This window comes from Lytechinus pictus, chromosome 2, assembly GCF_037042905.1.
Source record: "Lytechinus pictus isolate F3 Inbred chromosome 2, Lp3.0, whole genome shotgun sequence".
Lineage (NCBI taxonomy): Eukaryota > Metazoa > Echinodermata > Echinoidea > Temnopleuroida > Toxopneustidae > Lytechinus > Lytechinus pictus.
The window spans coordinates 52,991,318-53,003,670 of NC_087246.1; the positions used below are offsets into that span (position 1 = coordinate 52,991,318).

Below are 12,353 nucleotides of genomic sequence, written 5' to 3' on the forward strand. Positions count from 1 at the left end.
ACTATTTATCGGGTATTTTCTTTCGGGGATATTACGCGTAGTTTGCTTTCACACCGCCAAAATACCTGGTATTTTCTGATCGGGGTAAATTTCCCGATCAGAGAATACCTGGAACTGGCGAACTTCGAGGCGGTCTGAAACCACCTACTGTAGATCTATCCAATTTGGCAAAATAATAATCCAAAAAGAAAATTAGTGCTGAAGAAATCCAGAACAAAAAGTTCATCAACGAGGTGAATTCCATCACAAGGCGTGCAACAGTCATGACAATTTGCGTGATCCTCCTTTGTAAAGTGTTTGTGAATACGAAGACAATGCTAAAATTAAAAGTAAAAAAAACTCGTGAAGCCGAAGGTCGAAGGTCAGCTAGCTCAGTCGTCGTACTGGTGTTCTACTGGTGTAAAAAGTTTTGAGCATGTTCAAAACTTTTCTGCGGGCAACTCAGACTTGCGTGCGCTTCTGCAGGCAACATGCGTGTGAAATGCGTGCAAGATACTGTCAATGCGGGCGACCTGCGGGTAGCAAAAATAGTTACCTGCAAGGCTTGCACGGAACGATGTGACAGGGCCTTAAACTTTGAAAGTTATGACAGCAATCTAATAATTACCTCCAACAGGGCCAAAGTTCATTGACCTTAATGAACTTTGTAGTGGTGTTGTTGGGAACAAAAGTCTGTGTCGACATGTCTCTTAAAAATTAATCCCGACATCGAAAATGTCGACATGAAAAAGGGACCGTAATTTAGCCTAGCACTAGGCTCCCTAACATTACAATCATTCGATCGTAGCATACACCACTCTCTCAATCAAATGTATTCACCTTGACACGAGTGATATATTCCCACACTAGATGTAGATCTATAATACAGGCTCAGTTCGGGAAAACATATTTTGACTAAGCTAGAGTGATTTCACTTCCAAAATCACAGATTTAATCCACATTTATTCTGGAGAATCAAGTTTTTGGACCATGATCCGGTCTCGAAAGCATTGCACAATAACACTCGGAGCCAATTTGAGAAACACCGATTGCAACAGTGATCATTGCGTATTATACGCTGGTATACAGAGGCGTCGATCCTGGGGGGCAGGCGATCACCCCACCACCGAAAATATTGGGGGGGGGGGGGCAAACATATGGTTTTGCAACCCCCCCATAATTCCGCATGTGGGCATTTTCACGGTAACTGACATTACACGGCACAATGTTTTCACACCTTTCATTGTGTGTATCTCTAAAACAACAAATGATGGGAGTTTGCTTTTGATAGAGTTAATAAAGTGAACCTTGCTGTATACTCTGATACTAAGTTTTCCTATGTAACCACATTTTTTTACGCATCAGCAAGCAAAAATGTGTCGGTAACTGACATTACGCAAAAGGACATGCAATTTCAGGGTGTTCATTAAAATTGAAATATTTCACGTCCCTGAGTAGATAGAGTAATAATTTGAATATGTAAATATGCCTCCGTTACTAGGTTAAGATGTGTCAAAATATTAAACAATTCGTTTTTGTCTTTTGGGGACTATGATAATTTTTCCACAACCAGGCTGGTAACTGACATTACGGTAACTGACATTACACTTAATTTGCCATAGAGATAACACATGGAAGTCAAATGTGTGGAATCATTGCATTGTATCTTCTGTGCAGGGCTTCACATGAAAGTGAGCTTGATGTGGAAGTATACCCGAGCTTTTAGGAACATTTCAATGAAAAAGCTTTTTCTTTTTCTTAATTCCTTTCTTTGATTTGAAAATTTTTATCATTACTTGTCGGTAACTGACAATACACATTAGCATTTACCAGTGGTATATGATTTCCAAAGGCATAATTTTCTTGGTACTTATATGTAAGGCTTTTTAAAATCATAAAAGTTTCATAATACTTCACATTTTTAATTATCCAAAGATAAAAAATGTATGTTTTACTTACTTGGGGGGTGGGGTCATAGCAGCTACATGTTTCCCTATAGTAATTTAATATTGCATTGACTGTACACATGGATTTTTCTGATTATACACCCATAATATATTCATCAGTTTTATATTGACTTTTTTAACCTTTTCCTTCTCCAACCTCCCCCTCCCCTCAAAAAAGGCAAAATGAATAAGGGTCTCCTCCCCTAGGCTACCCCTCCCCCAAATCTCATGCAGCCATGTAGTTTTATTGATTTCTATTCTGGTCAGTGCAAGCAATGCTTGTTCATATCTGTCAGATTTCAATTCTCTTCATAATTTGTTTAATCATTTTCTTTGCTAATTTCTTTTATAAGCTGTCAACAAAAAATAAACTCCAGCTTCTAAACTGAAACTGAACTATTTGTAAATTTGAAATAAAAAACACAGTTTTAGTAGATCCATGCAACATTGATCAGAACTGTCAAATTTCACTTTTCATCTATACTTGTAAACCAAAAACAAAATTGTATCACACATCCACACTACTAACAGGTATAAAAACCAGGAATTTACTTTTAGCGAGACAATGCTCAAAAGAATCCTAGAAACTAAAAAAGGGACCCTGGAAATCCCCTTCATCACAATGTTAAGCTTAAAAAATGTTGCAGATTTAGGCAATAGGTTGGGGAAAGTACCCCCTACCCCCCCCCCCCGAAAACCAAACAAAAAATTGTCTGATACAAACAATTAGGTACTTGGTAAGTGCATGTACAATATCATAGTAATTTTTTTTGCACGATGGGAATGCATCTTCCTTCATAATTTCATATAGTATTCCTTGTGAACTATACCTTTTAAAAGTCAATAGTAAGCTCCTTCTGGTGTGACTTTTAAAGTGAAAGACTTAAATAACAAGTATACAATATTTCTTCACCATAAAATTTACCACATATTTGCATTTCAATATTGGTAACCAATGTTTTATCATGGTAACTGACATTACATCTCGGTAACTGAAATTACATTTTCCACTTGGTAACTGACATTACATATATTTAATGGTACCCTATGGCTTCATTGTTAATTGGTAATCTTTAATTTTGGTGTAGAAGGGAGGGGTGTTACCTAGAGACGAAATCTACCAAGTTTCATATAATATATCCTCTTTTCCAGGAAATGAGAAAAAAAAGTTCATGTTTTCGGTAACTGACATTACATACCATATCACATACTTCATCAAAGTTTTTTTATCAGATGAATGAATTACTGGTGTTTCTTTCTGTGGGATTTTAAAAAGTGTTATAATACTAATAGCAAGTTAAATCACAGGCGAAAACATCATGATCAAACCTGTTCTTTAAAAATCTGTCAAAACAAAATATGTATCAATATACTATTTTCAACACTAATTTGTATCCATACTTTGGCAGCCATTTTGAAATAAAAATGGCTGCCAGAGTCGGAAAAAAAATTTGTCTCAGAAACTTCAGGTCTTGTTTTATTAAAAAACATAAGGCATTTGACATGAATATCAACTTTTTTGCCTCTGTGTCCATCTGTGGTGAAAATGCCCATGTGCAAAAATAAAATAAGATTGTAATGTTATACAGAAATCAGCAAGCGAGATTGAGATACACAACTCGTTCCTTATTTAAAATCGTGCTCAAAATGTCCGTATTTCAGATTGGAATATTAAAAAAAATTCAGCTCGAGCTTCGCGCTCGCATCATTTCTGTAGCAAAAACTCATACTTTTCATGATTAAATAGGTGAATAGAATGTCCCGTTTTCAATTCTAAACTTCAAAAGAACTCCCGCATCGATTTGCAATAATATTTTGTTGGATATATATCTTGTTCTTTATTAAAAACGTCCATTGAACGGTCAGATTTTTCAGATCGAAATATCAAAATTTTCAGCTTGTGCTTCCCATCTATTGTTCTTTTAGTATCTTAATCATTGGTACCAAAAAGGCTTAGAATATCAAGCTTTCAGGTAAGAATATTAAGAAATTTCAGCTCGTTCTCTTTCATCAGTAGAGGCGCTGGTCCAAAAATCAAGAATATCCTCATAAACAAAGACAAGGTCCGTAGTTTTGGTATAAATGAACAGGTGGTTAGTTGGATCGAGGCATTTCTTGTTGGAAGGAGACAGAGAGTGTGCGTGAATGGCGAGTTCTCAAGTTGGGGACATGTAGATAGCGGAATTCCGCAAGGGAGTGTCCTTGGACCTGTGTTATTTTTGTTATATATTAATGATCTCCCAGATGTTGTTACTGGAAGTAATGTTTATCTTTTTGCTGATGATACCAAGTTGTTCAACTCAAGTACAGAGATGCCAACTTTTGGAAATCAGAATTAGGGAGGATTTGCAACCGACACCAAATTATGTGCGCGTAGCGCACATCTCGAGCGCGGAGCGCTCGACCCTTGCGGCCGGGGTCGAGGACCCGCCTTAGGGCCCTGGAAGCTCTGGGTTTCTAGATGCTCTCTGGTGCAATCTGACCCTTATTTTGGAGCATTTCACATGTTTTTAAAAAAACATTGTTCCCACTTTTTTGACATAAAAATAAAAATATCAAATATGCATTTTTACATGTAAAAAAAATGAGGGGACAATAGAAGAAAAGTACCTGTTCAACTATAATAATGAGGAATTATCCTCTTTATTATTATTAAAGCGCGGGTAACGTCTTCCTCCTCGCTGGTCCCTTGCTTGGTGAAATAAGTCAACAGGGTACTACTACTAGTGGAGCTCGAAGATCTCGTCTTCGCAATGTCCGTATGCCGTTTGCTCCCGTAGGCTACGTGCTTCCGAATATCATCACGACCTCCGTGCTCAACTTTAATGTCCACGCTGCAAATTGTGCAAAATGCATGGTAGATTCCTCTTTCCGAATACACGGGTACTGGAGACTGTATTCAGTCTTATACTTCTGAGACCATTTCTTGGTCTTTTTTTGTTGATTTTCCGCCATTTCGTGTCAATATCAACCCATCAATACGCCGAAATCACACACCGATATTCCATCGCACGACTCGACAAATCCAGCGGCCGCGGGCGCACACGCCTTGCGAAGCTAGCCGGGCCTACTGGCCTGGTGCACAGTGGATTCCCGTTGGGCATATCACATGCACCAGCTTTTCGCTGCTCCTTATTTGTCTGCCTTTCACACAGAATTTAGTAGCAGCGAAACGTAATGGAGTTACTACATGCTAAAGTCAGCAGACGATACATTTTCTTCCAATCCAATTTGATCAATGCAAAAAAAATCGTAATTTCGGGAGGATAAGGATGGTAATCGTAAGGGCGGGAGTTGGGATGAATTTTCGGGAGCCTCCCGATGAAATCGGGAGGGTTGGCATCTCTGCAAGTATATAATAGATCAGAATGATTGCAATTCACTCAAGAGAAATCTTGACCATCTGAAATGCTGGTCAGAAAAATGGCTGCTGAAATTCGGCTCGGTTTAAAAATGGCAGAGGTAAAAATGGCAGAGGTAAAAATGGCAGAGGTAAAAATGGCAAAGGTAAGAATGGCAGAGGTAAAAATGGCAAAGGTAAAAATGGCAGAGGTAAAAATGGCAAAGGTAAAAATGGCAGAGGTAAAAATTGCAGAAGTATAAATGAAAGCGGTAAAATGACAGGTTTAAATGACCAGTCTTAAACCCCAATGCAAAAAAAATCCATAACCCTCTCCATGTACAGTAGATTAAATAAGAAATGTTCTGAGAAGAAAATTATAATTATAATGTTGAACTAATGGAAAGGGTAACATTTTAAAATCATACTGTAGATCTTCTGCACCAAATTGATAACACTTGAGTTGGTAGCAGAAAATAATTAAAGCAATATTGGTGAGGGTTTCAAGGAATCCATCAAAGATTCAAAAAGCTATTAGAATTTTATATTTTAATGGTGACGTCATTTGCGAGCAGTTCTTCCCCATATATGGTGGAATAAAAATAACAATGAAATGTCATTAAAAAAAATGAAAATAGTTTTTATTGTACCTCAAGTATATCAACATACAAATCATTTCACATTTGCTCCTGAAAGATTTTTTTAGCAATCTTGACCCACTGATTAAAAAGTATACATTTTGGTGCATAAAATACGGGGCAGCTGCTAAAATATGACGTCACAGATAAAAACAAACAAAGATTCATAATAACTTTCTTAATCTTTGATGGGTTTTCCTCAAACGTTCACCGATATATTTTTCTGCTATTCTTATAGTAAACCATTTGTCAGGGTGAACTTCTCCTTCAAAACAGGTCGATAGAATGATACCTAAGAAACACCTATGATTATTTTTACCTCTGCCATTTTTACCTCTGCCATTTTACCTCTGCAATTTTTACCTCTGCCATTTTTACCTCTGCCATTATTACCTCTGCCATTTTTACCTCTGCCATTTTTACCTCTGACATTATTATCTCTGCCATTTTTACCTCTGCCATTTTTACCTCTGCCATTTTTACCTCTGCCATTATTACCTCTGCCATTTTTAACTCTGCAATTTTTACCTCTGCCATTTTTACCTCTGCCATTATTACCTCTGCCATTTTTACCTCTGACATTTTTACCTCTGACATTATTATCTCTGCCATTTTTACCTCTGCCATTTTTACCTCTGCCATTATTACCTCTGCCATTTTACCTCTGCAATTTTTACCTCTGCCATTTTTACCTCTGCCATTATTACCTCTGCCATTTTTACCTCTGCCATTTTTACCTCTGACATTATTATCTCTGCCATTTTTACCTCTGCCATTTTTACCTCTGCCATTATTACCTCTGCCATTTTTAACTCTGCCATTTTTACCTGGCACCTGAAATTCAACCCCAAGAAATGTAGTGTACTCTCTATTAGTAACACGCAGGACCGACAGGAAGCTTTTGCATACACTTTAATGAATGATGCGCTTGAACATGTCACCTTCGAAAGGGACTTGGGTGTTGTAATTGATGATAAACTCAGCTTTGAAGAGCACATGCAATTGAAGGTAAACAAGGCCAACAGGCTAATGGGTTTGATTAGACGAACTTTTGTTTATCTTGACAAAAATAACTTTGCATTGTTGTATAAGTCGCTTGTCTGACCACAAGTTGAGTATGCCCATGCTGTGTGGAACTAGCCTGGAGGCTTCTTGGGAGTAAAAAACATCTACTACATGTAACGTAGGCTTACTCCCCAATGAAGCCTGGGTCGGGTACCCATATCTGGCCGTGGAGGCCATAAATTCCCACGGTGAAACTAGACCTAAATCACCAATTTTACATTTTGTTTTGCGCCCAAACTAACGTACATGGGCCAAAACAATATTAACTCCCAGTTTTTAATAAAGTTCCTAATATTTATTTTAAAAATAGTAGTAAAATTGAAAAAAATTAAGTGCATATATTTTATGCACTTGACGTCTTGATTGGTGTCTGCACTTGACAGTTAAATAAACTTTCCTAATCCTACTAGATTTCTTGTGTGGAAAATTGAGAGTGAGACAGTCCCTGTAAACTGGGACAATCCCAGTTTTCTGACCAGCACCTCTGGCCTCTACTGTACATCGCATACAAAGATTTGGGCACAAGATTTGGGTAAGATTTTTTATTTTTTGCAAAATTGAAGGTTGAACTTCTTGAAGACCGCCGATTATTGCCGATGGCGACTCACTGGCCCGTATTCTGAAGTCAGGTTTAATTTAAACTCAGGTTTAAAGTTGTGGTTTAAGTATGGGAAGCCAAAAGTATCAAAATTTGTATTAAGTTGTATGTTTCTTATAATATGTTTACTGTGCTCTTTCTTGATTCATCGATGGTGATGACAATAATCTTATTTATTCTTCCTACACAATCATGTCTTCATGAATGATTTGAGAGCCGAATGAGCTGAAGTATGATATCTCTACTGTTAGTGATATATGTAACAATTGGCTGTCCATAGTTAAACCACAACTTTATACCTGAGTTTAAGTTAAACCCGACTTCAGAATACGGGCCACCGACACTGGACGTTAACTACTATAGTCACGTATTGTATTACCGGACACTATTATGATTCCGGACGCGCTTATTAATGCATTCGAAAACAATTTCGTACCGTAAGACTTCCGCAATTCAATTTCACAGAGCAATACATAGAGAACAGGGTTGCAAAAAGCCAAAAACAAGGCGAAAATATCCAACTTTTACCTTATTTATCTCTAAAATGACAGAAAATGCTTAAAATATCAAATAACATAGTTTTGCATTAACAATTGATATATTTTCTAACGGAAATATGGGTCTGATCTGCCGAATTTCAATCTCGTCCGCTCCTTCGATCGAATGATGAGGTCTGGTGTATTGTGGGTGATCGTCGACGGCTAGTTTTCAAGGTACCCCTGCGCGAGGTTTACCGCGAGTATAGAGCACAATATAGCCGTCGACGATCGGCAGCGCATCGATAGAACTTGATGAGCGTCACGATACGAACGAGCATAATATTGGAAAGTTCCATGAAACATGCAGCTAACAATAAAAAATAAAATAAGTTATCAAACACGAATTTATTACCAACATCTGCTCAGAATCGATATAAAAACAGCAAACAAAAACTTAGAATTTACTCATGATATGATAAGAAGAAAAAATCACACAAATTTGTTCTTATACATCATTATAATCAAGAATATCTTTACCCGTCCGGCGCGCGTCCGGAATCATAATGTAATTTGTCACGCACGAAAATAACTGTTTTTCGTGGAGGGGTATGCGGTAGTCTTGAGGACTCCCATGATGATGTTTTATCAATCTGACATATACTTCTTATCATGGGATAAGATAAGAAGTATATGTCAGATTGATAAAACATCATCATGGGAGTCCTCAAGACTAGGTATGCGGCAAGTGCGATGCAAAGAAAATGGTTGGTAAATATAAAATAATTTTACCATATTCATAATTTTCATAATATTTGGAATAGCAAGTGCGAATTTTTCTTGATTGTATTTCCTCTAGATGTCATTTTTAAAGCACTGAAATAAAGGTGTCCGGCAATAGGATACACTGCCATACTACTAGTCTAGTGCCCCCCAGCCAGTAGTCGAGTCCGACCTCGACCAGATACGGACGTTCCGCGGCCGCGCCACCCCCGCGCGCCATGCAAGTGGCTGTGCCGTGGACCGTCAATGCGGGCCTGCAAATTTTAACTCTCCCGCTCTTTCCTACTCACTTCTAAACAAGTTTTATATCTTCTAACCTACACTCTCAGCATACTCAATAACTCAGGCTCATCTCTAATCAAAACTTTCTCCAAAACTTTAAACAATCATTTAGATTATCTTTCGTATAGACCCTAGTTCATACCTTATTCCATCCCATCCACCGTATTATTAGCGCTTCAAATAACCATTGACCGAGCAGCAAGCACTATAGTCCAGATTGGACCTTGTTGTTTGGAAGTGCTTTTTCCCAAAGCTAACATAGAGCTAGAGGGCACATGTCTCCCACTCTCACACAGAGATACGATCTTACGTATACGTAAGCTCCCGAAGGGAGCTAGAGAGGGAACTCTTTTCGCGCGTTTTTTTTTCCCATAGGTTTTGTACATAGCCAACATGGCTGCCGGCGGACAATTTGAAGGTTGATTTTGGAGGGTCAATGTTTTATTCATGAGAATGACGTCAAAATACGCATAATGCACTTGTATGATTGGATACGTACGCTAATGTTTTATTCATGTACTCATGCATTAAACATTTTTTCCGTCCCACAATTCCCTACGATATCTGTGCGAAGTGTCGTTCTTTTGGACTCTGCGAATTTCAAGTTTCTGAAACGAAATAGCTAGACTAATTATCTGTTAATAGAATTGATGTTCGAAATCATGGTATCTGAGTGAACTTCATTGGAGCAGAAAATCTTGGAGGGAACATCAATACTATTCTAATGACATTCCATAGGAATAAAAGTAAGTTACGCTCATTTTCATGTTTTGATCTCACTTGCAAATTGCAACATGTTTGCCGGGGTTCGGGGCTCATCCTGTATTACCGTACGTAATATGTAAACCTCAATTTCAATATTTCTTTTGCCTGACTTCCAAATAAGTGTGATCATTGAGTTTCTCGAAAATACTACATCTAGAGGTCTAAAGTTTGTCGTAGATCAAGACATTCGTCGGAATGCTTCATGTAGGTCCAAAGTAAACCTGTATTTCAGTTTCATTGTGATTAGACAATTATCAGGGGTAGATGTGGACTTGTTTCCGACCTCCTGTTTTTTTAGTAACGACAAACTGTCGATTTTAGGCCAATTCAAATTTAGGTCAATGTAGGGATATGGTCAGAGCGGGATCCGGCCTTTGATATCGCCGGTGCTAGCCGGCTAGCGAGATTGTCGATGTAGTCATGGGGTATGAAAATAGCGGGGACGGACTAGGCCCAAACTTCAAGCTTGAAAGTTAAAGTTTATGGCCTAGTCCGTCCCCGCTATTTCATCTTCATATGAATAAGTATTCTCAGCATTTTCTTTTATTCAGGAACGTTTTACTTCAGAATAATCAGTGTTGAAATACGATTGACTTGGCATTAGTGTCTGTTATTAGTGTTAAGTTAAGTAATAAGTGTTACTTAGTCTTAGATTTGAATGAAATGGCGTAGCCTACCCTTGACCTAAATCAAGTCTATTTGAACAGGATACCCTGGGCCTGGCCTGGGGTGGTAATTTGAAAACGTTCTTAGTGTTTACTTCATTCAAATGTGATGTGATTCTTAAGTTATACAGGCCCAGCATAGACCAGATTCAGCTATATACAGCTGTAGAAATATGTGGTTGGAATCATTTTACTTTTATAATCAGAGTGAGGTAGGCCTATGCCTCTATGTGATAGAGAATGAAGTTTCGGGTCCAGATAACTTTTTTGTTCTAGTTTGGAATATTTATACATAGACCTGGGATATGGGCAGCAAGAAATTTCAAAAATATTGTTTAAGAAGAGTAATTTATTTATCTCTAAAACTATCAAATTTAAATTGTCAATTGCAGATCCAATGGGACCAAGTTCTTAGCAGTTCACACCTAGTCAGAAGTACAAAATTGAGAACCATGCCGATCAGCAAGTGTTAGTTATAATCTAATGAGGAACAGGATATCTGAATGGAAAAATTGCAAGGTATGCTTACTGTTTTGATAATATACAGGCTGTATCTAAGCTCATCACCCCCCCCCAAAAAAAAAAAATAAATAAATAAATATTCCCCCTTTTTTGGGAGGGGGTGGGCTATGGCCAATTGTGCTGAAACATGATGCGATATCATGTAATGTTAAAGTTCCATTGTGAGTTAATATTTGTTTGAATTCAGGTTTACCAGTATTTCCATTTTTAACACTGCATACTAATTATCCATATCTCCTGTCTATACATGTACATGCATTTGCATAAAAAACCAAGATATTAACAGTTATCACAAAATTCTGATAAATATTTGAATTAATTTGCACTCTTTATTTTCAAAACATACTGTAGATAGTTATATTGCTATATGAATTTATCTGGATTGTTTTATCACTGAAGAGTATAAAAAAAGAGTTTACATTTTTTTTTTATAATAAACTGGACTAGATGAGTAAGAATAATTAACAGCTTATTTTGTTCTTTTCTCTCTTTTACCATGCAGGTTTCCCACTTCCCAAGCTGTTCAAGTACTGGTATCACAACATAAGTGCCAAGAAGAGATATGAAGGCCAAGTTAATAAAAAGTAGTTACTTTATTGCAATAACACATTAAAAATGAATTAATTTGAAATAAATATATTAATAAAGCATTGAATGTTACTTGAACTACACATCTGTAGAAAAGAGTGCGGTACAAGTTCAGGTTCATCACAGGGGCCTTGGAACGGTTTTCAAAGTGGGGGCTGATCATGCAAAAAATCACAATCATACGTAATTTTTACGTTTTTGTACATGGTTTTGGAAAAAAGTCGGGGCTGAAGCCCGCCTCCCCCCCGCTTCCGCGGCCCCTGCATCACCGGGCAATGACATTGAAGTATACAAGTTTTGGTACAAAATTTCACACAAAATACAAGGAAGAAATATTTTTCCAACGGGCAATTGTATCACCTTTTATTGATATTTTGTACTTCTACTAGTTCTTAGTAGTTTTTATGAAAATAAATATTATTTTCCAGTTTAAAGGCCTATTCAATATTAGAATAGGTCTTCTTTTAGTGACATACTTAGGGTTGTAAGACAAAAAATATTGTATTTTGAAATAAAACTCATGCATAGCTAAATGATAATAAAGGTGATCAGAAGATTAAGAAATAATGTTAGTTTCACTCCTGGACCTTATTTCATAAACAAGTTATTACTATTGCAGTCTTGTCATTATGACAATTATGGTAAAAGGGCTGAGCAAGAAATTAAGGTTTTTATGTTACCTAAAACAGGCTGGGGGCAAAGTTAC

The 12,353-nt window shown here is 37.2% G+C and overlaps 1 protein-coding gene and 1 long non-coding RNA gene across 2 annotated transcripts in view; one reads left to right on the forward strand and one right to left on the reverse strand.

Moving 5' to 3' along the window:
- The window catches only part of LOC129253993 (uncharacterized), a 31,683-nt gene extending 26,707 nt beyond the window's left edge, over positions 1–4,976 (reverse strand). Inside the window, exon 1 of the mRNA XM_064095139.1 lies at positions 4,536–4,976. The gene's annotated coding sequence lies outside the window, so the exon portion shown is untranslated. The remainder of the gene's footprint in view (positions 1–4,535) is intronic.
- Positions 4,977–9,669: 4,693 nt separating this feature from the next.
- Positions 9,670–12,119, forward strand: LOC135153315 (uncharacterized). The gene is made up of 3 exons (XR_010292773.1): positions 9,670–9,853; positions 10,930–11,056; positions 11,562–12,119. It is a non-coding gene; the product is annotated as an uncharacterized LOC135153315 (long non-coding RNA).
- The last annotated feature ends 234 nt before the right edge of the window (positions 12,120–12,353 follow it).